At 46.0% G+C, this 27,546-nt stretch overlaps 1 protein-coding gene across 1 annotated transcript in view; it reads right to left on the bottom strand.

The window, feature by feature from the left end:
- The window catches only part of SLC24A3 (solute carrier family 24 member 3), a 425,626-nt gene that overhangs the window by 44,948 nt on the left and 353,132 nt on the right, over nucleotides 1-27,546 (bottom strand). The window lies entirely within an intron of this gene.

The following is a 27,546-nucleotide window of genomic DNA, read 5'->3' as shown; positions in this document are numbered from 1 at the left end:
CCCAGGAATCTGCCAGCCTCGGTATCCTTGATCCCAAGGAGAGGGGAGGAGCCTCCTGACTTGCTGTCCCTGCCAGCACTCTGCCCAGAGCTGGGCATGCCCTTCTGAAGGCCCCCAGCCTCTTCTCTCATCTCTGTGATATGCCTGTCCTTGTTGACACTTGACCTCTGGCTTAATCAGAATTTTTAAAAGATTGATTTGCCTATTGATGTGGAGAAAATGCTATCTTAGAGGTGGTGGCTCTGCTGAGACCAGTGGACACTTTGCTGGAGGCTAAGCAGCCTTGGCCTCCTGTGTGTGGACTTCCTGCAGGTGAAGGAGACCCCTGGCGCCGAAGGAGGGGAGGGGACGGGTAGGGCATTGTGGGTGGAGGGGCCCTGTTCTGGAGGAGAGTGCTCTCCCCTGGGTAAGTCCTTCAGAGTCTTTCATGGAGGGAAACCTGGTATTTTCCCTGTGTTTTGCAAAGCAGGTCCATTTTTGCAGACTCTTTGCAAAAGGAGCCCGGGAGAGTCCTAGGTCAGAGGTGCCTCCTAGGCTGTCATTCTCACTCCCTCCCACCTCCCCAGGAAAGTGTCAGCCACCCCATGGCCACAGGACTCACCTAGCTGCCTTTGCCCTTGCCTCATAAGCAGAAAAGGACGAAGCCAATGCTACTCTGAGCTACGATAACAACAGGGAGCAAAGACAATTTGAAAAGGGATTCCAGGGACACCACCTTTGGTGTCTCTTCCTTCCTGGACGACTAGGTCCAACTGTAAAGAAAAGATCAGGGCAAAGCCAAACCAGAGAAGGTATTCTGGATTCAAATAACATGAAAGATATGGCTTAAATAGAACTAAAAATGAATAACGAGGGCAGCCTCTTTCTGTTAACACACTCTTCCACCACTGTAGGGACACTGAGTATTTTCTGTGCTAATTTTGCCTTGCTTGGTTTGGTATTTGCAGATCCAAGTTACAGATGAAGGGCTTGTCAAGAAAAGGACTTGTGCCACAAGAATCACTTTAGAACAGAGAGTCCTCTCCAGCCTTTTATCATCTCTCCTTGGACTGTTTCCTCTGAGAGCTTGTGGCCACCACTCACCATCTACGGAAGAGGACAAATTGGACTAGATTGTTCACGTTCCATCAGGTCATAAAAGGTGGTGAATATTTTAAAATTTATTATAATTAAGCAAATGGACTTAGAACGCGTGGCAAGTATCAACTCTGAATTTTCTTAAAAATCCCTTGGATTTCTAGTTAAAGATAGGTGGACTGAACATCCCAGTACCACTGCTGTTTCTTATTATACTATAATAGGGTTACAGCAAAGGGATTTTTTTTTTTTAAACAAGACATAAACCTAGGAGAGAAAAAGACTAGAAGAATTGATCAGAGCAACAAAATTTTGGAGGCTGGAAAGCAGAACAATTGAACAATCAAAGTCTTTCAGCTGGCAGTGGGCCAAGCTCCAGAAGTGGTGGTAAAGGAAGCCTGAAAATGGGATGACTACAAGACTGTTGCAGAAATTTAATCCCACCTAATACTATTACAACAGTGTTAATCAACTATCCTTCCATATAAAATAAAAAAAGTTTTTTAAATAATTTAACTGCAAACTTCTTCCCTCACTTCAAATAGACCAGTGACTGTATATCCCCGACCTTATCTGAGACAGGAGACCTGGCATTTACAGAAGAGAAGTTTCAGAAACAGAAGAGAGGAAATGATTGAATAAATAATTAAAGAAAAGCTCTCAGATGTTAAGGACTTCCATTTTTCTGACACAAAGGACAAAAAGATGCACAGCAAGGCACGTCATTGTGAGTATTCTGACTACTGGAACCATGCAAGAGTCCTAGAAGTCACTGGAGAGAGAGAAACAGGATGATATACGAAGAATAACATTTTATTTCTCAGCCAGAGAGCTGAGAGCTAGAAGACAATGGAGGAGTGACTTTGAAATTAGAAAGGAAAATGACTTCAACCTGGAATTCTACACCTGACCAAATTGCTCATTAAGTGTGAGAGCAGAATAAAAATAAAAGTTCAGTTATCTCAAAAAATTGACTTCCCATGTATCCTTTTCCAAAAAGCTGCTAGAAGATTGCTCCACTAAAATCAGGGAGTAAAGCACTTGTTGCATAGAATGTTGGCAAAATAAATCCTCACATCAAACAAGAAAAATCTATTGTAATAAGGAAAGATCTCCAGAATGGTGGTGAAAGAAGATTCTAGAGAGATGGTAAGAGGCGATTCTAAAAGAAACTTTTGCAGCTGGTCAGAAGACACAGCAGAAATGACACCAGGAGGACAAAATCAATGGGATATCTTACGGTTCTGGACCCACAGGAAGGAGACTGGACAGCGCCGGGGACAGAGCCCTGCTGCCTAGAACAATAGCAACAGAGACAGCCATACACCACGGGGAAAGCGCAGAGTGGCTGGGGACAGAGCCCTGCGGCCTAGAACAACAGCAACAGAGACAGCCATACACCACGGGGAAAGCGCAGAGTGGTGCAGGGAAGGAAGACGAATCATTGCCTGGTATTGGCTGAGCTATGAACAGTTGTCACACAGTCATAATAAACGCAGTACAGACTGCTGTCTAAGTAAATTAATGGTGTACGTGTTTGGTGAGGATGGAGGGCTGGGCATTTGGAGTGAGCAGGGCTGAGCGCCGAAGAATTGATGCTTTTGAACTGTGGTGTTGGAGAAGACTCTTGAGAGTCCCTTAGACTGCAAGGAGATCCAACCAGTCCATTCTAAAGGAGATCAGCCCTGGGTGTTCTTTGGAAGGAATGATGCTAAAGCTGAAACTCCAGTACTTTGGCCACCTCATGCGAAGAGTTGACTCATTGGAAAAGACTCTGATGCTGGGAGGGATTGGGGGCAGGAGGAGAAGGGGACGACCAAGGATGAGATGGCTGGATGGCATCACTGACTCGATGGACATGAATCTGAGTGAACTCTGGGAGCTGGTGATGGACAGGGAGGCCTGGTGTGCTGCGATTCATGGGGTTGCAAAGAGTCGGACATGACTGAGCGACTGAACTGAACTGAACTGAACTGAGGGCTGAAAAAGACCTTAACCCTCCTCCTCCATACTGTAAAGCCTTGGAGAACACTTGAAACTGAAAGGTCGAGTCACTGCTCTAGAGGCACCTGATCTGGAGACATGGAGTGAGGAACAACCAAACCAGTGGAAAGCAGTTGCCTCTGAAGGGTGGCAGGTTGGCACTGGTGGGATAGGAGGAAGCCACCTGGAACTGGTTGCCTCTTTAAGCTCTGTGTGTATAACTTTAATGAAAATAAAAACTAAAATAAAAGTGAGAAAGTGTAATGCAAGTTATCCATTTAGATTTACTGCTCTAAGAAACACACATCCCATTAGGTCTAAATGTCAGATTTGCCTGGATACTGATCTACTGTATCTCTTTATAAATAGAAGAGTTTTTAATGTATAGACCATCTCCACGTTTCAGCTCTAGATTCAAAGCCTACAATTACCAAAACCAATTAAAATTTTTTTATTTATTAAATTAAAAAAATGAAATATAGTTGATTTATAATGTTTCAGGTATACAGTGAAGTGATTCAGTTATATATATATATATATATACACATATATATATATATTTTCAGATTCTTTTTCATTACAGGTTATTACAAGATATTGAATGTAGTTCCCTGTGCTACACAGTAGGTCCTTGTTACCTGTGTCATACAAATAGTGTGTATATGTTAATCTCAAATTCCTAATTTATCCCTCCCCCATCCCCTTTCCCCTTTGGTAACCGCAAGTTTGTTTCCTATGTCTGCGAGTCTATTTTGGCAAAACCAATTTTCTTTCTATAGAAGCAATGAACTGGAGGACAAGAAAGAAGTCAAACCAGAGAAGAATGATTCCCCACAGTCTCGAGGGCATTAAAGCAGCCTTGATTCTGCAGCATCTACAGTGCAAGCTGTGATCATGACCTGGTGTCCTCTACTTTCCTCTTCTGTGACCACTACTCACCACAATAAGAAAGACTTCTCTGACACCTCCTGCAAACAAGAGGGCCCGGAAGGTTTATTTCATTCAGTCCTACAGCAACCAATAAGGTGGGCAATGCCACCCTCACTGGCTGGCAGTGTGGGCATGGCCAAGTTGAAGTCTTGAACACACTGGTACAGCTAGCAGTGGGATGAGGGCTGGGATCTGAACCCTAAAGCTTGGATCTCATGGGCCTGACCCCATACACTACGCTACTGTGAGTAAACAGAGGCAGGGTGGAAGCAGACACCCATCTGTGACATCCCCCGTGGAGGCTTCTTTTCTCCATGACCTCAAGCCATTGGGCAGGGGCATTTGGTGACAGACCAAAAAGCAGTGATCACAGCTTCCCAGGTGGCTCAGATGGTAAAGAATCTGCCCATAGTGCGGGATACCTGGCTTCAATCCCTGGTCAGGAAGATCCCCTAGAGGAAGAAATGGCTACCCACTCCAGTATTCTTGCCTGCAGAATCCCATGGACAGAGAGGAGCCTGGTTGGCTTACAGTTCATAGAGGTGCAAAGAGTTGGACACGAATGAGCAACTAAAACACTTTCACACACTCACAGCTCAATATAAAAATACCATGCTTTAAAGACAGCCCGAGCAAGAAATCAAGGCAGAAGGAGTGACCCAGAGAACTGCAGACAGGGATATGGGCGTGCTATGGACGTATCCCAGGAGGGAAAGAGGAAACTCGGAAACTATTCCACTTAGGTAGTTTATGTTTCCCTTCTTCTTCTTTTTGTTTTAATACCAACACAGCTCATTGTTTGGTGATGGAAGTGTTAGCTTTTCCACAGACATAGATACACTGATGTTTGGGTCCAAGCCACTCTCTCCGCTTCTCGGTGGAGGGCCTTTTATCTCTAGACAGAAGCCAGCACCATCTGACTTAGATCCCGAATGCACCCGTGGGCACAGAGGGATCTGTCAGCACCCTTGCTTCAACATGGGAGGCTCTTTGGCAACTGCCGGCAGACAGCATCTTCCGAACACTCTGCAGAGTGAACACGGGTCCCCAGAGAAAGTCAGCAGTAAGTGACGCTGCCCTTGACCTCATTAATCAATAATACAGACAGCGAGAACTGTAAGAGGTCATCACTGGCAGACTCCTCTGTAAATTAAAGCCAGAGGCTCTGTCCTTCCCCTTTCGCTCTAGGAATCCCTCCCAGCTGGAATTGCATCTTGATATTTCTCTTCTATTTCTGGAGTGCATTTCGCACTTCTTCTATTGAATATGCAGCTTCAGTTTCCTTCTTATAATTTCATTTAATTTCAGAGTGGCATGAGGCGAAAAGAAAAAAACACACACACACACTTCTAAAACAGAGGAAAACACCTCCTCCTGTATTCAAATACTGAGTGATCATTTGGAATTCTGACTCCTGCTAGGGAGTTAAAATTAATTGTTTATGATAGAACTATATATTTTCTGTGCATGGATTTGTATTGCAAATCTCTCTATATCTATTGGCATATATGGTAATACATGCACATCATACATGTGGATAGATGGCATATATAATAAAATTTAAATATTTTTTCCTTGATGGAAAATGGGATTTGACATTGTGGACACATTTTAAAAAGAATGAATATCCTCAACTCATGAACACTTTGCCTTTTTTAAAAACCCGTTTAAGCAGGCAGAACACCATAACAGTTATATGGCATAAACATAACACTGCTATCATTTCAGAGAAATGTTGTTATTTCACACAAATTTCATGGAAAAGGGATTTGAAAATCATAACATGAGTCTTGTTCCAAGCTTTTGAGCTGACACAGTTCCCACAGCCAATTCTTATTTCAGGCAAGACAGCCAGGAGATTTGGAGGAAGGCTGGGGTTCTAGGGTGTCCCTCACATGGTCTGAGGGCATCCAATGGTGCTGGAGGTCAGAGCAGGTGAGGGGCAGGACTTGACACTACTGTCTGTTCATTATTCAAGTACACGTTCAAAATGCTTCAGTCCTGGGAAAAGTCACCTAAATACAAATGGCTCCTGCTTTCTGGAAATTTTCTACTAAGAATGGACAGTCAGAGTCAGGCCATATAAAAAGACAATAATAAACTGCAAAATAAGACTATGAATGTCCTCTTACTACTCTTTGCAAACAGGAACAGAAAGTGAATTCATATTTAAAATTTTACATTTTCCCTAAGAAAACCTACTCTGAGTTCTAGTTTCATGTAAGGAAAACAAATGACAAGTGAAGAAGCTGCTATTGGAGACATACTTAAATAAAGATCAGGCCACGTTGGGACCATGCAGGCATACAGCAGTCTCCTGACGACTCTGCATTGACCGAACCAAACAACCACCAGGGACGCTGTAACAATCTGAACTTCCCAATCGTTTAGAACATTAGGTGCAGGAGCTCTTATGTTGGATGTAAATGCGGCCTGCTAGGCCTTCAGAACTTGGTAGCTCAGAGTGTTCTCGCATACATCAGCATTCTCGGGGAGACGAGCCACCCTAAGGAAGGACTGTGCGGGTGTGTGCTCCTGGGAACAGGCGTGGGGCCTGTGCTCACTGCCAGGTATTGTCGCGCCAGCACTAGGGACTATATGAGTTTGCCTATAAAAGAAGGGCATTTAGGGTAATTTCAAGTCATCAGATGTGTTTTCTTAAATTCACCCAGAATCAGAGTCCAGGGCAAGATTTGAGTGCATATACTATATTTGGGAAGTGATTCTAAGAAACACTGTTGGGGAAAGTGAGGCAGGTAATGAAAAGATAAAGACATAGCAGCAAGTGACTGGGGCGAAATCCTGGTGGGGCGCTATCCTGGGGGCAGGTGCTATCCTGGTGGGGCATGATCCTGGTGGGGTGCTCTGAGGGGCCCTGGAGAGCAAGCCTCTTCCCTATCTCCTCCAAGGGGAGAGTGAGCTGGGGTATTTATCCACCTACTTCCACCAGTCACTGCTTGAGGGCTGCAACCAGAATGTTCATGCCCTGGCCAAGAAGAGCCCTCAGATAGAAGAATGCAGGCTCTGGCATGGGGAAGTCAGGCCAGTGGGAACTCAAAAGGTGAGGATGAGGGGTCATGGGAGGGGACACCTACAGTGTCTGCTTTAACCCTAACCATGGATTTACACAATGATCCAATAATCCGAGTTAGCATTCACACACACACACACTTGTAAGCTCAAAAACACAACCCATTGTCTATACACATCACAGCTTTTTTATCCATTCATCTGCCAGTTGACACTTAGGTTGCTTCCATGTCCTGGCTGTTGTAGATATTGTTGCAGGGAACATAGCGGTGCATGCGTCTTTTCAGATTATAGTTTTCTCTAGATACACACGCAGGAGTGAAGTATCACACGATATTGCTTATATGTGGAATCTAAAAATGCAACACAAATGAACTGACTGGCAAGGCAGACCTAGATCCACAGACATGAAAAACAGATTTAGGGTAACCAAAGGGGAAAGAGGAGGGAGGGATAAATTAGGATTTTTGGATTAACAGATATGTTAATATATATAAAACAGATAGCCAACAAGGACCCACTGTATAGCACAGGGGACTAAGGTCAATATTTTCTAACAACCTACAAGGGGAAAAAAATTCTGAAAAAGAATAAATAGGTCCATAGGAACCACCACAGTGAGAAGCTTGCACACCACAGCTAAGAGAAAGCCCTTGCAGCAATGAAGACCCAGCACAGCCAAAAATAAATAAATAGTGTAATTTTTAGAAAAGGTGCTGGGAAACCACCCTTTTGTACAGTGAAGAACCAGGCCAGAAAATTCCTGCTCTCTTCCAAGTTTTTCCTACTTGATCTATTGAAAAGACAGTATAAAGAACTCTAAAGCACAGTGAATTTATCTATTTTTAAATTTATATCATTTGGGTTAGGAGACAGGTACACATCAGAGGCAAGTATTTCCTCATTTTATCAATTATGAAGCCTAAAAGGACAATGTCTGGGCTTGAGTGATCATTTTACTCTCTTGATCTGTAACGCATCCCCATGGGACTGGGGTCTCCAAAGTGCAGTGGGGCTTCTCTGCATTTGAAGTGTTGATGGCTGCTGCTGCTGCTAAGTCACTTCAGTCGTGTCTGACTCTGTGTGACCCCATAGACGGTAGCCTTACCAGGATCCTCCACCCATAGGATTTTCCAGGCAAGAGTACTAGAGTGGGTTGCCATTGCCTGCTCTGGAAGTGTTGATGGAAAACGAAGTTAATATGTATCATGTAAGTTCAGAAATAAGACAGCTAAGATCATGGATGGGTTTCCCTGGTGGCTCAGCTGGTAAAGAATCCACCTGCAATGTGGGAGACCTGGGTTTGATCCCTGGGTTGGGAAGATTCCCTGAAGAGGGGGAAGCTACCCACTCCAGTATTCTGGCCTGGAGGGGTTGCCAAGAGTCAGACACAACTGAGCGACTTTCACTTCACTTCAAGACCATGTATTTGCGCTGAAGCTTCTGGAAGTAAGAAGCTGGCTATAGCACACGATTGCGTTATTAGCCATTAGTGTTTCCATTACATGATGCTCTCCATGCTGACAGAAACAGTAGTGGAAGCACGGTGGGGAAGATGTCCTATTTCCCTCTGGTCTCTCTGAAAATTAAAATGCTGAAGCCAAAGAGGATGGAAAAACAGGAGGGCCGGCTCCTTTCCAGTCCACAGGCTTGGGTATGGACTTAGAAGGGTCTATTTCACACCTGGAAGGAGCCACATGTCTCTGCATCATCAAGTTACAGAGGAGAGGAAATGTGTACAGCGTACTTCAAAGTGAAGACGTCTACCCCCTGCTTGACACAGAATGGGACTTGCATCATCTCAGGAACCAACCTGACTTGTGACATCTCCAAAGGGAAGGTGGGTGGCCGCCCCCCGTGGGAGCGCCAGGTTGGAAAGGAAGCACTTGCCCCTCTGGGTGTGGAAACGGTCACATTCTGATCTCGGGGGGTGTGCAGTGACATTTTCGTACTAACAAATACTGGCTGCTAGTCTGTGTGGCTCATGCAGCCCCAGTCGATGCGTCAGGCAACGTATTTTAAGTAACTTCTGTGACTCACGGTGGAGAGAATAGGTGACGCCCATGAATCAATCCTGCAGCCATGGCAGACTGAACCCAGGAACCGTTCTTTAATGGATGCTTGGCAGATCGTTTCCCCTGTATTAAAGATCTTGAGGATTAAAACACAGTAACACCAAAATATACCCAGCCTTGATTTGCATTTAGCAGTGAAGCAGAGGCTGTGGCAGCCAGTCACACCTGCCAGCCGACAAGGCCCCTTCCCCAAAGAGCTGGCAGCTTCTAGCCAAATCGAGGGGAGAGGTTATCTAAGTATCTGTGTTAATCTCACTTTGTGGATGACCACGTAAAGGGGGAGTACTTAGTGCCTTAGCGGTTCAGAGGCTTAGGTGTGGAATCAAAGTGCAGCGTGGAAGGTACAACAGTAAGGGTGTGGTGTTATCTGGTTTGAAGAAAGTTGAGACGTGGGGAGGGAAGGGCGTGGGGGTCTCGCCCCTCCACCTGTGCCTCCTCTCCATCTCCTACTCAGCCCACCCCCTGGTCCGCAGGCCTGAGCGCAGTCTCCCAGTCTCCCAGCCTCATCCTCCACGTGTGGTGCGGGAACAGGGGCCTGTGCTCCTCCAACGTTCAATTCTCCACCTGGAACAATCATTTTTACCTGCATCAGTCCCTCAGCAGCGTGTTAAGGATCCGCACAAAAACCTCGGAGGCACTAAGATTTTGGGGTGAGAGGAACATTGTGCGTGGAGGCATCAGGAACACAATGGCTTTACCTGGAGCACCCTGTCTCACTCTCAGGAAAGAAAACGCCCCTCTGAAGATCTGGGGCCTTCAGGGACCCGATAGTAAGTGTTTCCCGGGAGGTCATGGCCTGAGATGCAGCCCCTTCCTTAATAGCCAACGTTTAAAAATTGGTTCTTATGGGCCAGATACTACACACCGCACTTCACTTGCCTTTTCCTTTCCAATCGTTTACTCATCCCATTTTACAGATGAGTCAACTGAGGCTACATAACCTACCCAAGGTTCACAGTTTGAAAGTGACCGAGCCGTATTTTGACCAGGTCTGAATTCAAGAGCCCACATGGTCACAGCTTTGCCAAGGTTACTCAACTTAGCTGATCCTAAGAGTGACCTGAATCTGACAATGGATTCCCAAGCCCATGTCAGACTTTATCTTTTTCTTTTTTTGCACTACACAGCTTGGGGGATGTTAGTTCCCCAACCAGGGATAGAACCCGGGTCCTAGCAATGGGGGCCCTAACCACTGAACCACCAGGAAGCTCCCTTCTTTTTTTTTGCACCCCAGACCTTTCGAATCAGAGCTGCACACTGGAATCTCTTGGAAGCTTTAGGAAACACTGATGCCTAGGTTCCACCCCCAGAGATGCTGAGTTGGTGGATTCAGGCTCTGGCTGGGCCGTTGGGATTTCTCAAAGCGTCCCAGGTGATTCCTAACATCTGGCAGGGGTTGAGACCACTGGCCCAGCCTGCAACCACCTGTTAGTCTGAGGTATGTCCAGATAATCAGAAATGAGAAACTATCAGCCATCCCCTGTCCCCTACAATGCAGAAGGAAACCCTGCCAGTATGTAAGAGATTTTGAGAAACAACAACAGATTTTATGTATTCCTTATGACCATTTCAGAGCCCCACACTAGCAGTGTTGGCATCTATAACTCTGCTTATAAAGTAGTTCTGTTTTAACATCTCTTTTAGATTTATAATAAAAACTTGCTTTGAGAGTCACATCAGCATAAAACAAGAAGTGTGCAATTGCTGGGTCTCACTTTTGGCTAGAGAGACTCAAAGGTGAGGGCTGGAATCCTCGGAAGCTTTGTTCAGCGGTGTGGCTGGCGGCTGATGCAGGCTGTCAGCTGGGTTCCCAGCTGGGGCTACGGGCCTAACCTACAAACAGCCTCATCTGTGTCGTGTGTGTCAAGGCTTTGTTCCTTTTTATTGCTGATCATTATTCCCATTGTTTATCCATTTATCTGCTGAGGGGTGTTTGGGATGTTTTGAGGTCTGGTGACCAAAGCTGCTCTGACCACTTTGGCATGTCTTTTGATCCAGATGAGGATCTGGGAGGGCTGATGCGGTCATCACTTCCGGCATTCTGAAAGAGCTGACATGGAAGCTGATTAAGAGGGCTGGGCCCGTGTTATCTGCATCCATACTGAAAAGCCCTTCGTTTCCTCCTTAGAGGGACAAGGGTCTCCCCAGCAGAATTCTGGTGCAGCCCAGCAGCTGGGATCTGTCAAAGCAAGACTCACTTTCTCCCTTTTCCTACAAACGACACGACTCTAGGTCCCAGGAGTCAGAGGGCACAAGCCAACCAAAGCAAAAGCGGTCTATAGAGACTTCCCTGTGGTCCAGTGACTGAGACTCAGTGCTCCCAATGCAGGGGGCCTGGATTTGATCCCTGGTCAGGGACCTAGAGCCTGCACGCTGCAACGAAGATCCCATTTGCCACAACTAAGACCAAATAAATAAATTAATAATAAACTAAAATAAATAAATAAATGTTAAATTAAAAAACAGTGGTCTATGAAAACCAAAGCCAGTCAGCACTGCTGCGCTGAAGAAGGTTTGTCAGGCATACTTGATAATGAGCATTTCAAAGAGATAAGCAGCCTCCTTGTGCAGCATATAAATTCCACCCATGGGGAGAAAACAACAGGCATTGCTTTCGACTGGCAATGTCTCAGCACTTAGGCCTGGCCACGAGTGTAAAAGATAACCACTGACTGGGGAAATCCAAAGGAAATGGAAAGCACACGGAGCATTTGTTCCTCTTCTAAACATATGAACTATTTCATGGCAGATATAGAAAGGGGTAGGAGGGAGTGTTGGCTAACTTCCTCAAAAAAGAAGGGCAGCGGCAGCAGCCTTTTATCGAATATTTACATGTGCCAGGCACCAAACAAATGACTTTTCTCTACAGGCTTTAGTTCATTTCATTCCTGCACAGGGTGGATGCTAGGGGCTTGATTATGTCTCTTTCAGATTCATATTTTTGGTAGCCCTAACTCCCAGGACCTTAGGACCTGGGGCCTTTAAAGAGGTGATTCTGTTAAAAAGAGGTTCCTACGGGTGGGCTGCCATCTATGGGGTCGCACAGAGTCAGACACAACTGAAGCGACTTAGCAGCAGCAGCAGCAGCAGCAGCACGGTGGGCTCTAAGCCACATTGACTAGAGTCTTATAAGAAGAGGAAGTGAAAGTTGCTTAGTCGTGTCCGACTCTTTTCGACCCTGTGAACTTTAGCCCACCAGATTCCTCTGTCCATGGGATTCTCCAGGCAAGAATACTGGAGTGGGTTGCCATTTCCTTCTCCGGGGGATCTTCCCAACCTGACCCAAGGATCGAACTCCCGGGTCTCCTGCATTGCAGGCAGATACTTTACTGTCTGAGCCACCTGGAAGTGGTATCATCTGGACCCAAATTATACAGAGGGAGGAGGGCCACATGAAGACACAGGAGGAAAACGGCCACCAGACGAGAAGAGAGACCTCAGAATAGACAAATCCTGCCAACACCTGCATCTCAGACTTCAAATTTCTGTCGTCCAAGCCCTCTAGTGAGTGATGCTCTGTCAAGACAGCCCCGGCTGGCTCATGCAGGGCTACGTAATGTCTCCATTTTACAGATGTGAGAAACTGAGGACCACGGCCGCCTGCTAACCTTGGGGCCCAGCAGTGGAGTCAGCTGACCGTTTCCAAAGCCCAGGCTTGCAAGCATTATAGAAAAGACTGTTTTTGCCTCAAGTGAAAAAATAAGAGGAAAGACGGGTCCCTACCTTGCGGAGCTTACAGCTCACCGTGAAGACAAACTCCTGTGTGGCAGGCAGAGAATCAGAGCGAGTCGCAGATGTGCTGACAGAAACAAGGGGCTGGAGTGGCACAAAGAAGGGGCCCTGAGCCAAGGGATGCCGGTGCCTCCAGAAGCCAAACAAGATGAATCGGATTCTCTTCTGTAGCTTCCAGAAGAAACACAGCCCTACTGATGCTCTAGCTTTAGACTTCTGACCTCCAGGACTCTCAGAAAATCAACTTGTGCTGTTTGAAGCCTAAGTTTGTGGAATTTTTGACAGCGTTGGTAGGAAATGAGTATACCTGTCCTAGTGTGAACCTCAATGACAACCTTCCAGGTGCCCAGAGGGGCTGAAAGTCAACCGATTCCATACCCAGCAAGGTTCAAATCAGAGTGCAGTTCAAATTCTTTTCCTGACATATAAACATTCTGCTTTCCTTAGGTCAGTGGCGCCCCACAGCCCTATATCCAAGGCAGTGCCTGCAGAGTGGGTGTCTAATGAACCTGTCTCATCTTCCGTCTCCCCCAACAATCCTGGGCAGAGGTCATGGTCAGTCCCATTTTACAGAGAGGCAAACAGAGGCTAGAACAGCAGAGGGACTTCCCGAGGTCCACAGCTGGAGGTGGCAGACTCAGGTCCATATTTGACAGAGTCTGAATCCCATATTGCTTGCATTTTTTTTACACTCTGTTTTTGGGGTAATATACATGATATAAGACTTACTATCTTCACCATTTTTAAGTGTACAGTTCAGTGACATTAGTGAATAATGTGGTCATTAGTAGGATGTTAGTATCGTCATTTGAAGGCTACAAACAATAATTTTGAAACATGGGGCACATTCTTTGGAAATGGCACTTAAAATGATTACTTAGTGTTTGGTTCCACTTGGGTACCTCAAATCTTTAACACTTTGAATCCTAGCTGTTAAACAAATGAATGGAAGTAGTGAATTTTGTAAATGAATAGACTCTTTATCAATTTAAAGTTATTGAAATGGTAAAAAAAAAATGTTTTTGTGCAACCCTCACCACCATCCATCTTCAGAACCTTTTTCATCTCTGCAAACTCTGTATCCATTAAACATTAACTCCTCATTCCCTCCCCCAGCTCCTGGCAACCACCCTTCCACCTTCTCTGCGTGAATCTGACCACTCCGGATACTTGAGATAAGTGGGATCATACAAGGTCTATCCCTTTGTGTCCGGCTTATTTCACTGAGCACAAAGTCCTCCAGGCTCAGCCACGTTCACACTTTTAACTCTTGCATGAGTTCCTGTAGATGCACAGAGAAGTCTCAACATGGCTGAGGGTGGGGGCTGTGTGGGTCATCTCAGCACCCACCGTCCAGATTTACAGAAACTCGGCACATATTTCTGGTCCTCAAGAATGCTGTACCACTGAATTCTGAGACCAAAGTGTGGTCACACAGTCCCTGCACTGCCCACAGAGAGGCTTCCTAATTATAACAGAATGAAAGATAATTGCAAAATCCTTCTTTAAGCCCATAATTCCAACCTACCCTCCCTCTTCACAAATCCCACTAACGTGAAAGTACTCAGCATGAGGTTTCTACCACATTTATTTCCTCTGCTCTCCCTGATTATCAAGACGGGGCAGAAGGACAGGCAAGAGGCCTTAGGACTCTATAAAATTGAAAATGTAATTTAGAAAGAGAACAGTTGCTGTATCTTGGCTTATCCAAAACATTCCTGCTGTGAATCTTTCCATTCGGTTACTTTATTCCTCAGCTATAGAATTTCTGTTTGATTCTTTTTAATAGTTTATCTCTCTTTGTTGATATATTCCTTTTGTTCATACCGTGTTTACTGGATTTCATCTAGCTATCTGTTTTCTCTCTCAGTCCACTCAGCATCTTCGTGATAGTTATTTGGAATCTCCCATCAGACAGTCCATAGGTCTCCCTTTCTTTAGGGTCATGTTCTGGAGGTTTATTTTAGTTCTATGATGTGTCCATGTTTCCATGTTTCTTTGTATGCCTTTCAATCTTCTGTTGAGATTTGGGCATCTGAAGAAAATAGACACTTTTCTCAGGCTTTATAGATTGTTCTTATACTGGGGATCAGTTCAGTTCAGCTTAGTCGCTCAGTCGTGTCCAACTCTTTGCGACCCCATGAATCGCCAGGCCTCCCTGTCCATCACCAACTCCCGGAGTTCACACAGGCTTGCCTTCATCGAGTCAGTGATGCCATCCAGCCATCTCATTCTCTGTCGTCCCCTTCTCCTCCTGCCCCCAATCCCTCCCAGCATCAAAGTCTTTTCCAATGAGTCAACTCTTCGCATGAGGTGGTCAAAGTACTGGAGTTTCAGCTTTAGCATCATTCCTTCCAAAGAAATCCCAGGGCTGATCTCCTTTAGAATGGACTGGTTGGATCTCCTTGCAGTCCAAGGGACTCTCAAGAGTCTTCTCCAACACCACAGTTCAAAAGCATCAATTCTTCGGTGCTCAGCCTTCTTCACAGTCCAACTCTCACATCCATACATGACCACTGGAAAAACCATAGCCTTGACTAGACGGACCTTTGTTGGCAAAGTAATGTCTCTGCTTTTGAATATGCTATCTAGGTTGGTCATAACTTTTCTTCCAAGGAGTAAGCGTCTTTTAATTTCATGGCTGCAGTCACCATCTACAGTGATTTTGGAGCCCCCAAAAATAAAGTCTGACACTGGTTCCACTGTTTCCATCTATTTCCCATGGAGTGATGGGACTGGATGCCATGATCTTAATTTTCTGAATGTTAAGCTTTAAGCCAACTTTTTCACTCTCCTCTTTCACTTCATCAAGAGGCTTTTTAGTTCTTCTTCACTTTCTGCCATAAGGGTGGTGTCATTGGCATATCTGAGGTTATTGATATTTCTCCCGGCAATCTTGATTCCAGCTTGTGTTTCTTCCAGTCCAGCGTTTCTCATGATGTACTCTGTGTATAAGTTAAATAAGCAGGGTGACAATATACAGCCTTGATGTACTCCTTTTCCTATTTGGAACCAGTCTGTTGTTCCATGTCCAGTTCTAACTGTTGCTTCCTGGCCTCCATACAGATTTTTCAAGAGGCAGGTCAGGTGGTCTGGTATTCCCATCTCTTTCAGAATTTTCCACAGTTTATTGTGATCCACACAGTCAAAGGCTTTGGCATAGTCGATAAAGCAGAAATAGATGTTTTTCTGGTACTCTCTTGCTTTTTCCATGATCCAGCGGATAATCGTGTCCAATTAGCCCAGTTAGAGAGTCTATAGATTTCTCAAACCTTTCCTGGGGTCACTTCTTTAAGGCTCCTATGTGTAATAATTTCCCGACTGAGGAAATGCACTGTTTCTACTGATGAGTGCCCCTTTGTGTCTGTTTGTGATACTGCTGGCTCAGAGCGCCAGCTCTGGCAAGTCGAGGGGAGTGGGGGTTCACCTTCCTTCCCAGTGGCCCCCAGGCACCCAAGGTTGCTACTGGTTTCCCTGCTAATGATCAGGGTCAGGCAAGACAGAAACTGATCCCCTGGGCAGCACGCTGGACGTGCGTTCCACCTTTCTCTTCCCTCCAGAGGGAGAAGCAGCCAGACGGGCGAGTTTTCTCCTGATTAGGTTGCACTCTGCTGGGAGGGGACGGAGCATGGCAGGTTAAGTGCGATGGACTTTCCCACTTGCCCCAGGGCACCTCTTTTGGCATTGCAACTCACCTAGGGTGCTGTGACCTTTCAACTGGTTTTTGAAGTTCTCACACAGGCAGTGTATGGTCCATACATCTGGTCCGTATTATTGTTGTCAAATCGGTGTCTCCGTGGGGCAAGGAGTGCCTGGGGCTTCTATTGCAGCAACTTGCTACTGTTATTCTGATGGTCTCTCTCTACTCATCGGTCATATGAACATGTTTGCAGCTATTTCCTGAAGGTATCTGTTCAACTTGGCAGCTGATGAAAATTTCCTTTAAAGTTACTTCACATTTGCTTCTACCTGTGTGAATCCATGTCTCCTTATGAAATCCTGTCACTTATCATTACCCAGTGTTTACACTTGTTCAGAGAATGTGACGGTTAAATACCTCACAAATCCCTCAATTGAACATTCTTCCCACTTGAAGTTACCCTGGGGTTCCATTCACTGCTAACTTAGTGGAACAATTAATATAATATGGGCCAGGAACGATTTAGTCTTCTCGTCCTTGCATCTTACAATGCGTCATTCATTTATCTATTTTTAAGGAAATTTACTTGGCTCTGCTGGGTCTTAGTTGTGGCACGTGGGATCCTCAGTTGTGGCATGTAGGACGGACCCAGCTCCGTTACCAGCACAAACACCTTTTTGGGCAACCCAACTCATTATTTCCTTTGGAATCAGAACCCAGGAGTATAAGACCAAAAAATAATCACTTCCTCTTGATATAAGTTGTCCTGGTACCCTGAAGATAGATTTGGTTCTGTTCAATTAAACACCATTTTTGGGTCACTTGCTATAAACCAAGTACGAAAGTGGATGGTTTTGAGAAAAATACTGCAATTTCTAACTTAATCTATGTATAACTTATGTCACAGCTTTGCCATCAGGAAAAGTGATGTAAATAATATTCTTGCTCTTCTTTACTCTCTTCCTAGAACTTAGGAAAGGTGCTTCACTGTTCTGAGTTTCAGTTTCCTCAGCAGAAACTCCTTAACAACCCTCCTCTTTAAGGTCATGAGGATAAACAGGGTAACATCAAGTCTTACTGCAGTGTTTGGATGTAGTTGGTACTCAAGAAACATGAACTTACCTTTCATTCTGAATTTTGATGAATTTTTATTGCACTAAGGGGCTTCCCAGGTGGTGCTAGTGGTATAGAACCCACCTGCCGATGCAGGAGACGCAAGAGCTGCAGGTTCAATCCCTGGGTGAGAAGGATCCCCTGGAGGAGGAAATGGTAACCCACACCAGTATTCTTGCCTGGAAAATTCCATGGACAGAGGAGCCTGGAGGGCTACAGTCCGTGGGGTCACAAAGAGTCAGACATGACTAAGTGATTAAGCACAAGGGACTAAGTTGAAATATTTTATAAATCCAAGCAATATTAAAAACAATAACTGTTACTGAAACAAATTCACCAACAGCCTACAAAGCTACCGTAGACCAAAGTTATGGAAAGTGGACAAACTTTCCCTACAGTAACTATCCCCACAGATAAACGAGAAGAAAAACAGAATTCAACAAATATGGAGAAAGGGCAATCCGAAAGAAATTTTAACCAGATGAAGATATTAAAAAAATGTGAAGTAGGAGAGCGTTGTATTAAAACTCTCAGTGGGATGAAATGGAAAACTGGGACTCCATGGAAAAGATATATATTTTAAGGAGTTACTATTTGTATTCACTTGTGGCCAACTGTTCTTGAACAAATACACTCCTGTGGGAAGAAAGGATACAATATATGTTTGCAGTCACTTTGCCTCCTAGAAAAAATGAAAGTGTAATAACTTGTGGTTTAGTGTTATGGTTACAGCTGCTGTTGACAGCTGTTATGAGCAGCTGCAACTCTATCCCTTAGAAAAAACCTGACAGGTGGTACTGGCTAGGGCTGGACTTTCACAGAGATGGTCTTGGATCAGACCCAGAGAACTGTTGCTGGTGAGATGTTGGCTTAATAATGACTAGCTGCTATTATAGTATATTATATAATGTCAAATGCTTTTGGATTTTTGCTTTTGTCTCACCAAGTAAGACAGGGCATGCAGTGATGCCCCCACTGGACAGGGAGAAACTGAGGAAACAGACACGTCCTCCTCTGAATTCTACTCACACTTGTACTTTTAGTTCCTCAACTTGACTATATATGGTAGATTTTAGATGGGGACCAAGCCTTACATTTTAATTTCCCATCATGATATATATATATTTTGGGTCTATCTGGTAAACTGCAAACATGATGACCCAAGATCATAAAGTTCTTTCCATCAAGACGTGCAATCTATTCCCTCCTCCATCCCCAATCTGGGCTGACTTGTTTTGGGCCATTGGATGCAGCAGAAGTTCTGGGGCACCAGCTCCTAACCTAGGTGTCTAGAGACCTCGAGCTTAGCTCTCAGTGGGAGCCCTTCCACCAGCACGTGAGCCAGCCTGCTGAAGAGTATGAGATGCAGCCTTCCCAGCCCGAGACACTAAACAAACCTAGCCAAGAGCAGCCCAGACCAGAAGGATCATCTCGCTGAGCTCTAATTGCTGACCCACAGAATTATGAGCCTTGTACAGTGGTTGTTGTTTCAAGCCACTAACTTTTTGTATAGTTTGTAACACAGCCATCGAGAACAGATACTTCCAGAACTCACCCACTTGAATCAGGATTCAACCTAACAATGACCCTTACTAACCTAACTCAGGATTCAGTGAGTTATGTGCTCACTTCCTCTTTCCAAAATCTGGATGGTCTAGCACCATGTCTCAGACTGAATCATTGGCCCTGATTCTTCACTCTGGACCTACACTCTATTTCACACACCTTTGTAGTTCTTCCTATGAACTTTCTAAGTCCTTTGGACACTGGAATGAGAGCAGAAAGTGGTGGTTCACCAGTGCTGAGCTTAGAATTCTGGCATATTTTCTTACCCTATCAGTTGCACTTCTGCCATCACTGTGAGAATACCTTCCCTTGAGTAGCTGCTGCTCCTGTCTCAATCTTGGCCCCAGAATGAACAGATATATAAGAAATAAATGCCTGTTATTGCATACAATTGAGGTTTATGGGCTGCTTATTACACAGCAATAGCTGACTCCAACACATAGCTTCACTTTGACAGAGCAAACATATTTGAATTTCCTTCTCAGATAAGTGAGGCAGCATTCGAGGCTTGGATTCCAGGATTCCGGGCCTATGGCCTGCACAGTAATCACTGAGTGAGTTTAGAAAAATGGCTCTTCAGCAGCTAAGACAAGATCAAACTGCAGAGTCCTATCAAAGCATCAGAGAGAGAAGAGGGGTGGAAAGGCAGGTGCCAGTTAAAGAAGCCTCAAAACAAGAGGTGGCGGTGTCTAGCCAAGGAAGGTAAATTCCTTTATGGTTATTGAGGGAATGAAGGGGGAAGGGATGGTTAGGGAGTCTGGGATGGACATGTACACATGGCTGTATTTAACATGGATAGCCAACAAGGACCTGCTTAACAGCACAGGGAACTCTGCTCATTGTTATGTGGCAGCCTGGATGGGAGGGGAGTTTGGGGGAGAATAGATACATGTATATGTATGGCTGAGTCCCTTTGCAGTCCACCTGAAACTATCACAACATTGTTAATCGGCTACACTCCAATATAACATGAAAAGTTTAAAAAAATTTTCCTTAAAAAACCAAGTAAGTTCTTAAAGAAAATTAATAGGATATGAGACCCAAAATAGATTTATTGAGGCCTTGACTCTTTTGAGGGAGGTCTCTGTCCTGCCTCCTGACAAGAGAAGGAGTTGTTAGGTTAGTTTAGAAAAAGGGCCTTTTGGGAGGTTGGGATTAGCAGATGCAAACTATTACACAGAGGATGGACAAATAAAGAAGTCCTACTGTAAAGCACAGGGGACTATATTCAGTATCTTATGATAAACCATAACGGAAAAGACTATAAAAAAATGTATATGTGTGTAAACTGAGTCACTTTGTTGTACAACAGAAATTAGCACAGCATTGTAACTCAACTATATTTCAATTTAAAAAAAAACTAGAAAAGGGGGGCTTTTATAGAGAATTATGTAAACTCTTCCCTGGTGGCTCAGCTGTTAAAGAATCTGCCTGCAATGGGTGAAACCTGGATTCAGTCCCTGGGTTGGGAAGATCCCCTGGAGGAGGGCATGGCAACCCACTCCAGTATTCTTTTTTTTTTTTTTTCAAGAAAAACATTTATTTTTCTTATGTTTTGACTTGTTCTGTGGATTCTTTTTTTTTAATTTTTATTATTATTATTATTATTTTTTTTAATTTTAAAATCTTTAATTCTTACATGCGTTCCCAAACACTCCACTCCAGTATTCTTGCCTGGAGAATTCCATGGACAGAGGAGCCTAGTGTGCTACAGTCCATGGGGTCACAAAGAGTTGGACATGACTGAGCGACTGTCACTTCACATGTAAACTATAGCTCCCTTTCTTTCTCTAGAGACACAGGAATGTGACAGGCCAACAGGGGTTAGCACCTGGTAGGCAGCACAGCCTTCTGGGCTGAATCAGGTGTGGCCTCTCTCCTTAGGCACAGACTTGCTCTTCCCCAGATGTCTGGATCACATTCAAACAGGCCCATTTTCCATCTAGCACTGGCTATGGAGACAGTGTGTGTGCTTAAGGCCTAGAGCAGCTGTGCAATAGAAACAGTCTAGAATCTTTGCTGTCTGGCATGGTAACTGCTATCCACGTGTCATTAGTGAGCACTGGAAATCTAACTGGTGTGGCTGAGGAACTGAATTTTAAATGTAAATTAAGTTAAATTTTAAATGGGAAAGTGAACAAATGCTAGAAATGTTAGTTCCTCAGTCGTGTCCAACTCTTTGCAACCCCACGTAGCCCACCAGACTACTCTGCTCATGGGATTCTTCAGGCAAGAATACTCAAGTGGGTAGCCATTCCCTTCTCCAAGGGATCTTCCCAATCCAGGGATCGAACCTGGGGCTCCTGCATTGCAGGCAGATTCTTTACTGTCTGAGCCACCAGGGGCTAGTGGCTATTTTCCTTGACAGCACAATTCTAGACGGCAGTGTGACGACCAACTCCAGGGCATCATGAACAGTTAATAGATATTACTTGTTAACTATGGGAGCTTATTGAGAGGCCTCATTTCTCAGGGAAGGAGTGAATGGATTACTCATTCCATCTGCTCTGCCCAAATAAAACAGAAGATCCGGTAATATGCTGGCAGGTGGCGTCTTGTCCGCTTTCCCCCATCAATGTGCTGGGTTGGTTGGGCGGGGGAAGGTGTTCCCAGTGACATCCGACAACAGCTGGGGTAGACCTGCAGCTGCCTGCCCCTCAGGCACACCCCAGCCTGTGGTAAGGCTTTAAAGTCAGACAGCTAATGTTCTAGCGATGTCCGTTCTTATTCTTCCCGTCTCTTTCTCTCAAGAATGCCTAATCTCACCATCTACAGGGTCTCCCAATACAGAGCACTGCAGAACTTGCTGGTTTTAAAGAGCTTTGAACTTGAGATGCTGAAATACAATCGTTATCTTGTCGGGCTTTCTCCCCAAAGGGGACTGTCAGCACACAGACTGCTAAGACTCCTCAATTCATCTTTTCTTTTATCCCCAAAGGAAAGGAATCACCATTTCATCTTATTTCTAACATTCTGGAAGCTACCCTGATGATAAAAAGATCTGCTTCAGGAATCCGGGTGACTTTGCAGGATTATAGCCTAGATGAGCTGGGAGACCCTCGGGCAAGGCAGATTTTGGTGAAACTCCCAGTTACTGAGTTGAAGTTGGGGATCATGGAGTAAACCAGGGGAAAAAGGTAGGCTAGTTCCTCTGAAAATGCAAAGGAGGGTCTTTTTTTTGGCGAGGAGCGGGCATGGCTTTGTGACCTCTTAGTGGGTCCTAAGTGATTTTTTTTCTCCCTGCAGAAAAAAGTGTCCTAAACCCACAGATATTCCATGCCTTCGGTCTCTTCCTTCTTGATCAACCTTCCAATCAGAGTTAAGATTTTCCCTTGCTATCATTTAATTTGTATCCATAATTTAGTATTCACAAGTTACAACGAGAATTGGTTTTTTAAGACCATCGACTGTCATTGAACAATAAACACAAGTTCCTTCAGCCAGTTTTCAATAAACTCAACACGGTACAAACATGAACAGCTTATAGACTTCTTATGATAGATCTATACCCCAGTGCTCCAAGGGATGGGCTGCAGGTGGGAAAAACACCCCACAAAGCCCACTCAAAATGGTTGGATTGGAGGTAAGTTGGGGCTCCAGTGTTATCAGCCGTTAACAAGTTACTCCAAAACATGGGGGCATAAACCAGCCATTCCTAGGCTCACAGACCCCAAGAGTCCATAGTGCCTGCTCATCTTCATTCTAGTCAGCATCGGTTGGGGTGACTTATGGATCGGGGACTGGAATCATATGAAATAAGATTGCTTATTCTCCTATCTGCCTCCTGGGGTGGACACATCCCAACAGCTGGGGCAGAGAGTCTAGGGGACCACGGACATCCCTCTCCATCCTTGGATCATCTTTCCTGCGTGACGTTCCAGGGTAGCTGGTTCTTCCACAGTAGCTCAGGACTCCAAAGGTCCATGTCCCGAGAAGCAGAGACAGAGCTAAGGGGGGAGCCCTACCGCCTTTGTGGACCCAGTCTGGGGGCACGCAGTGTCCTCTCCACCCCACGTGTTTGCTGGAAGGGAAGCCCTAGCGAGCCCACAGTCAAGGAGACAACCAGACTCTATTTGTTGATGGCAGGAAAGTTAAAGGATGTGTGGCCACGGGTTGAGCCGCTGCAGGTGGGCAGGAGTGGGTGGTGTGGGGAGGTATGTGGTGCCACAAAGAAGAGCTGGGCAGTGGCTGGGAGCCCTGGCCTGCCTCGGGTTTCCACCCTACCATGGCTTTACACTTTGGTTTGGGGGAACTGGAACTACTGAGCACTCTTAAATAGTAAAAGCAACTGACTACAGACCCTTTATGAATCTGAGGAAGGAGTCAGGCATGGTTCGTCCCAAAGAATCATGAAAGTGAGAAGGCTGTGCATTTAAAATTCGCTCTGCTTCCCTTGGGAGTAACAATTTCCAGCACTCTTCAAATTCACACTTATTTCATGAAGTATTAACTCAGTTGATCCTCACAAAGACTCTGTGAGGCTGGCATGATTACTGTGCCCATTTTTCAGATGAAAAGCAGAAGCACAAGAAGCATAAAAGTTACTTGCTGAAGATCACTTAATTAGTATATGATTGTTATGAGCTGAATTCTGTCCCCCCCCAATTCTGTCCCCCCCAATTCTGTGTTTTTGCTTTAACCCCCAGGACCTCAGAATGTGACTGTGTTTGGAGATGGGGCCCTTAGGAGGTGATGAAGGTAAAATGATGTCAGATAGATGGGCCCTAATCCTGATGTCTGTATAAGAAGAGATTAGCACACAGACATGCACAAAGTGGGGACGGTGTGAAGACTCAGGAGACAGCCACCTGCCAGCTGAGGAGGAGGCCTTGAAGAAACCGGCTCTGAGACACCTTGATCTTTGACTTCCAATCTCCAGAACTGTGAGAAAATCACTTTCAGTTGTCTAAGACCCCCAGCCTGTAGGACCGTGTTGTGGGGGCCCTAGCAAACGAATACAGTGGTGACACTGGAGTCTGGGCCCAGGTAGCCCATTCCTGGGGCTGGAAAGTGGGAAAGTATCCCCAGGGGACCTCCCCCAGTGACCCTCTTCCCAGTTCCCTCCCTGCACTGCCGCCCCCACCCCCACCCCACCCCCCACCCCCCACCGCCAGCGCAACCCCAGGACAATGCGTTTTAAGACAGGCTGGGCCTCCTCCCCTGAACACTTCCAGGAGGATGCCCAGTGCAGATGCTAGAAGAAGAAGCCAATTCCAAGTGAGGAAGTAAAAGAAAGACAAAAAAAAAAAAAAAGACCAGAAAGGAGATCATTTAAACTAGGACGACAGGAGATTTAAAGCTCCCTGGGATCTGGCTTGGAAGTTGGAGATCAAAAAGAAAAATCCCACGGCCCTCAGAGCTTCCCTGCCTTCATTACCCCACGGTTATGTAACCTGCAGCCTCAGCTGAACCAGGTTCGGAGTTCTCACTAGGGCATCACCACTCTTTTCATTAAATCTCTCTTTTTACAACATTGCTATGACACAGGCAGCAAGTGTCCGGGGCCAGCAGTGGGGCTGAGAGTAGGTGGGCATGTGGGTGGTTCAGGAGCTACATGGCTTGCACACCTCCCCCAGGACAAGCCACCATGACTTGCCCACCACCCCCAGGACAGCCCCTAGCTCTGACCTCCGAGGGGACCCTCGAACTGCCCTCCACCATGAGGCTTGGTTAGACTAGCATGGTTTCCACCCCTATTTGCCCTCCCCAATCTGACTGGAACAAATGTAATGGATGGTATCCATGGTGAGAAGAACAGACCTCAGGGATGAAGCCAGCCCCACTGGACATCTTGGAGTCCCGAGGTTTTGAGACTGGAGGCTGCTTATACTCCTCACTGGCTAGTGGTGAGGGCGGCAGGAAGAAGGACCTGAACATTTGGCTGCCACTGTCCCAGGGGCTTCTCTGGGAACTCAGAAGTGCCCAGGGCGGTGGGTGGCCCAGAGGTATAGCACAGAGCAAGCCCAGCAGGTGCACTCTGCAATCAATCTAGAGGCCCATGGCTCATCAGCACGTGGAGTCTGGACCAAGAGGCACAAAGGATCAGCTGTAGAGGAGTCTTGTGACATCAGCTTCATTTGGAGCTTTGTCCCCTTTAGACTAAACTCTGCAGGCTGGGACCACATCCGCCTGACCTGAGAGCTATCCACAGTAGTGACGGGTGGGTCACATTCCCCCCAGTCAGGCCTGTGAGGACATGGGCTCCACCTGCATGGCCCGTCCAAGCAGGCACTCGATAATTGTTGGATGCATGAAAGAGCAGTGATTGGTCCATAGTTCTCCCACCGGTGGGAGGTCTGAAGCACCTGCAGAGGTGGTTTGCTCTCTCCTTCCCCTCTTTCCTTGAAGATGCCCTGGAGGGAGTTCTAAGCTACAGAAGCAGCGCCTGAGACAGAGCCAGGTTTGGGACCTTGGCTGAAGCCATCTTCAGGAGGATGGTGATGTGGAGGGGTGCTGGCATCCTTATAGATGTAGCTCAGTGCTGAATGATCAAAACACCTCAACGGCTCCTAGGCCTTTCAATATCCTCCAAACAATCAGACACTTCCTGGAACCCATTTTCTTAGGGTGACTTGAACATAGAAGCTTCCTTCCTAGCTCAAATACCTGCTGTTCAGGTGGTCCCAGCATCAGTGGGCATATCTAGGTCAGCCATCTCAGAATGGACCCTGGGCCTGAAAACTGCAGAGACACAGAACTTGCTAGAGTGTTTCCAAGAACTCACCTCATGCTGTCCCCTGACTGGGTGCATGTGGATGCTCACAGGTCCTGGGTGGCTCTGTCCAGAGGACTGGAAGGACCTGCTGCCCAGCTCCAGGGGTGAGGTGACCTCCAGCTGGCAGTTCCCCAGGCTGATCTGCCTCAGCTGCAGACAGCAGCCTTGCCCAAGGTCATGGCCTTCTTGGGTGGCCTTATCCACTAACTGAGAGATGCAGTGTTATACAAAGTGGGCCATATTATTTTCAGAACTCTCTGCCAGGTCGGCTGAGGCTTTGGAGAGTCTGCTTTGCAGCCTGACTTTCATCTCCCTCCCCCTTCCCTTCACAGGTATTGGTCACTAAAAACATCTTGTTCCCAAAACTCTGTTTTGGTGGGTGTCTTCTGCAAAAAACCCAGCTGGTGACAGCGTGTCATTAATTCATTTAAAATGTCTAGACTCTCCCTGATTTGCTCTCTCCCTGATAGATTAAAAAAAAAAATGAGACGAAACCCAAACATAAACCAAACTACAGCAAACAATAATAATAGCAGCTGGAAAAGGAATTAAACCCCTTGGTGGGAAAGATCCTCTATCCCATAGAGCTCTGTTCAAAGATGAAGCTAAAGACCACATAATCTGTGAGATTAAAGCTTAAAAGATTATGGTTTAAAAAGGGGATTATGGCTTGGATGAGGAGCAAACACAAATTCACTAATGAAAACATATACACACAAACACTCCCCCCACCCCGCCCCTCGCCCCAGCAAATTTCAATTTGGGTTGTTGGATGCTAACTCAGGAGATCATTTGATCTTCCTTGAACACTCCTAGGGATTCAGCCTCATTCTTCATTATCGGTGTCAGGGTTCTTAGCAGAGAGATCCAAGTTAAGGATTCATCTGTGTCAACAGAAGCCAGGTCACAGGCAGCTGCAGAGTTGGAGGCAGTTTAGTCAGAATCCACACAGCAGCCCAAGGGGCCTCAGAGCCACAGACCGCACTTTCCTGATTCGACAATGTGAGCTGGTCCTTGGTTAACAAGAGCCTGCGTGCATCACACGCAGGATGGGACCCAGGGGCAGAGGACGACATTGTGCTCCCGGAGCCCACAGCCAGGCTGGGCGACCCAGAGGAGCACAAGCGAAGTGCAAAGGGGAGGGCTTCCTTGGTGACTCTGCCTGTCAATGCAGGAGACATGGGTTCAGTCCCTGGGCAGGGAGATCCCAGACGCCACTGAGCAACTGGGTCTGGGCGCCACAACCACTGAGCTGGTGCTCTGGGGCCTGGGAACTGCCACTGCTGAGCCCACGTGCCCTAGAGCCTGTGCTCCACAACAAGAGAGGCCAGCACAACGAGAAGTCTGCGTGATACAACTGGAGAGTAGCTCCTGCTTGCCATGCCTACAGAAAAGTCTGTGCAGCAACGAAGACGCAGCACAGCCAAGAAATAAAAGGCACGTGAATAAAACTATTTAAAAAAAAGAAGTGCAAAGGGGAAGAAAAGCAGAATGGAATCCAGAGCGAGGTTCTGGGGTGAAGCCCAACGTCTGGTGAAGGAGAGTCAACGGGTCCTTGGCACGAAGGGACCGCTGCTCAGAGAGGAAGGGCTTGAGCTGGGCCCTGCAGGAAGGGAATTTAGACCAAAGATACTACTGCCTGACCAAGAGCATAGAAAGAGGTCTTGAATATTTACTGGTATCAT

The sequence above is a fragment of the Ovis canadensis genome, chromosome 13, assembly GCF_042477335.2.
Source record: "Ovis canadensis isolate MfBH-ARS-UI-01 breed Bighorn chromosome 13, ARS-UI_OviCan_v2, whole genome shotgun sequence".
Lineage (NCBI taxonomy): Eukaryota > Metazoa > Chordata > Mammalia > Artiodactyla > Bovidae > Ovis > Ovis canadensis.
The sequence above is the reverse complement of the archived record's forward strand: the minus strand, read 5'-3'. Positions and strand labels throughout refer to the sequence as shown.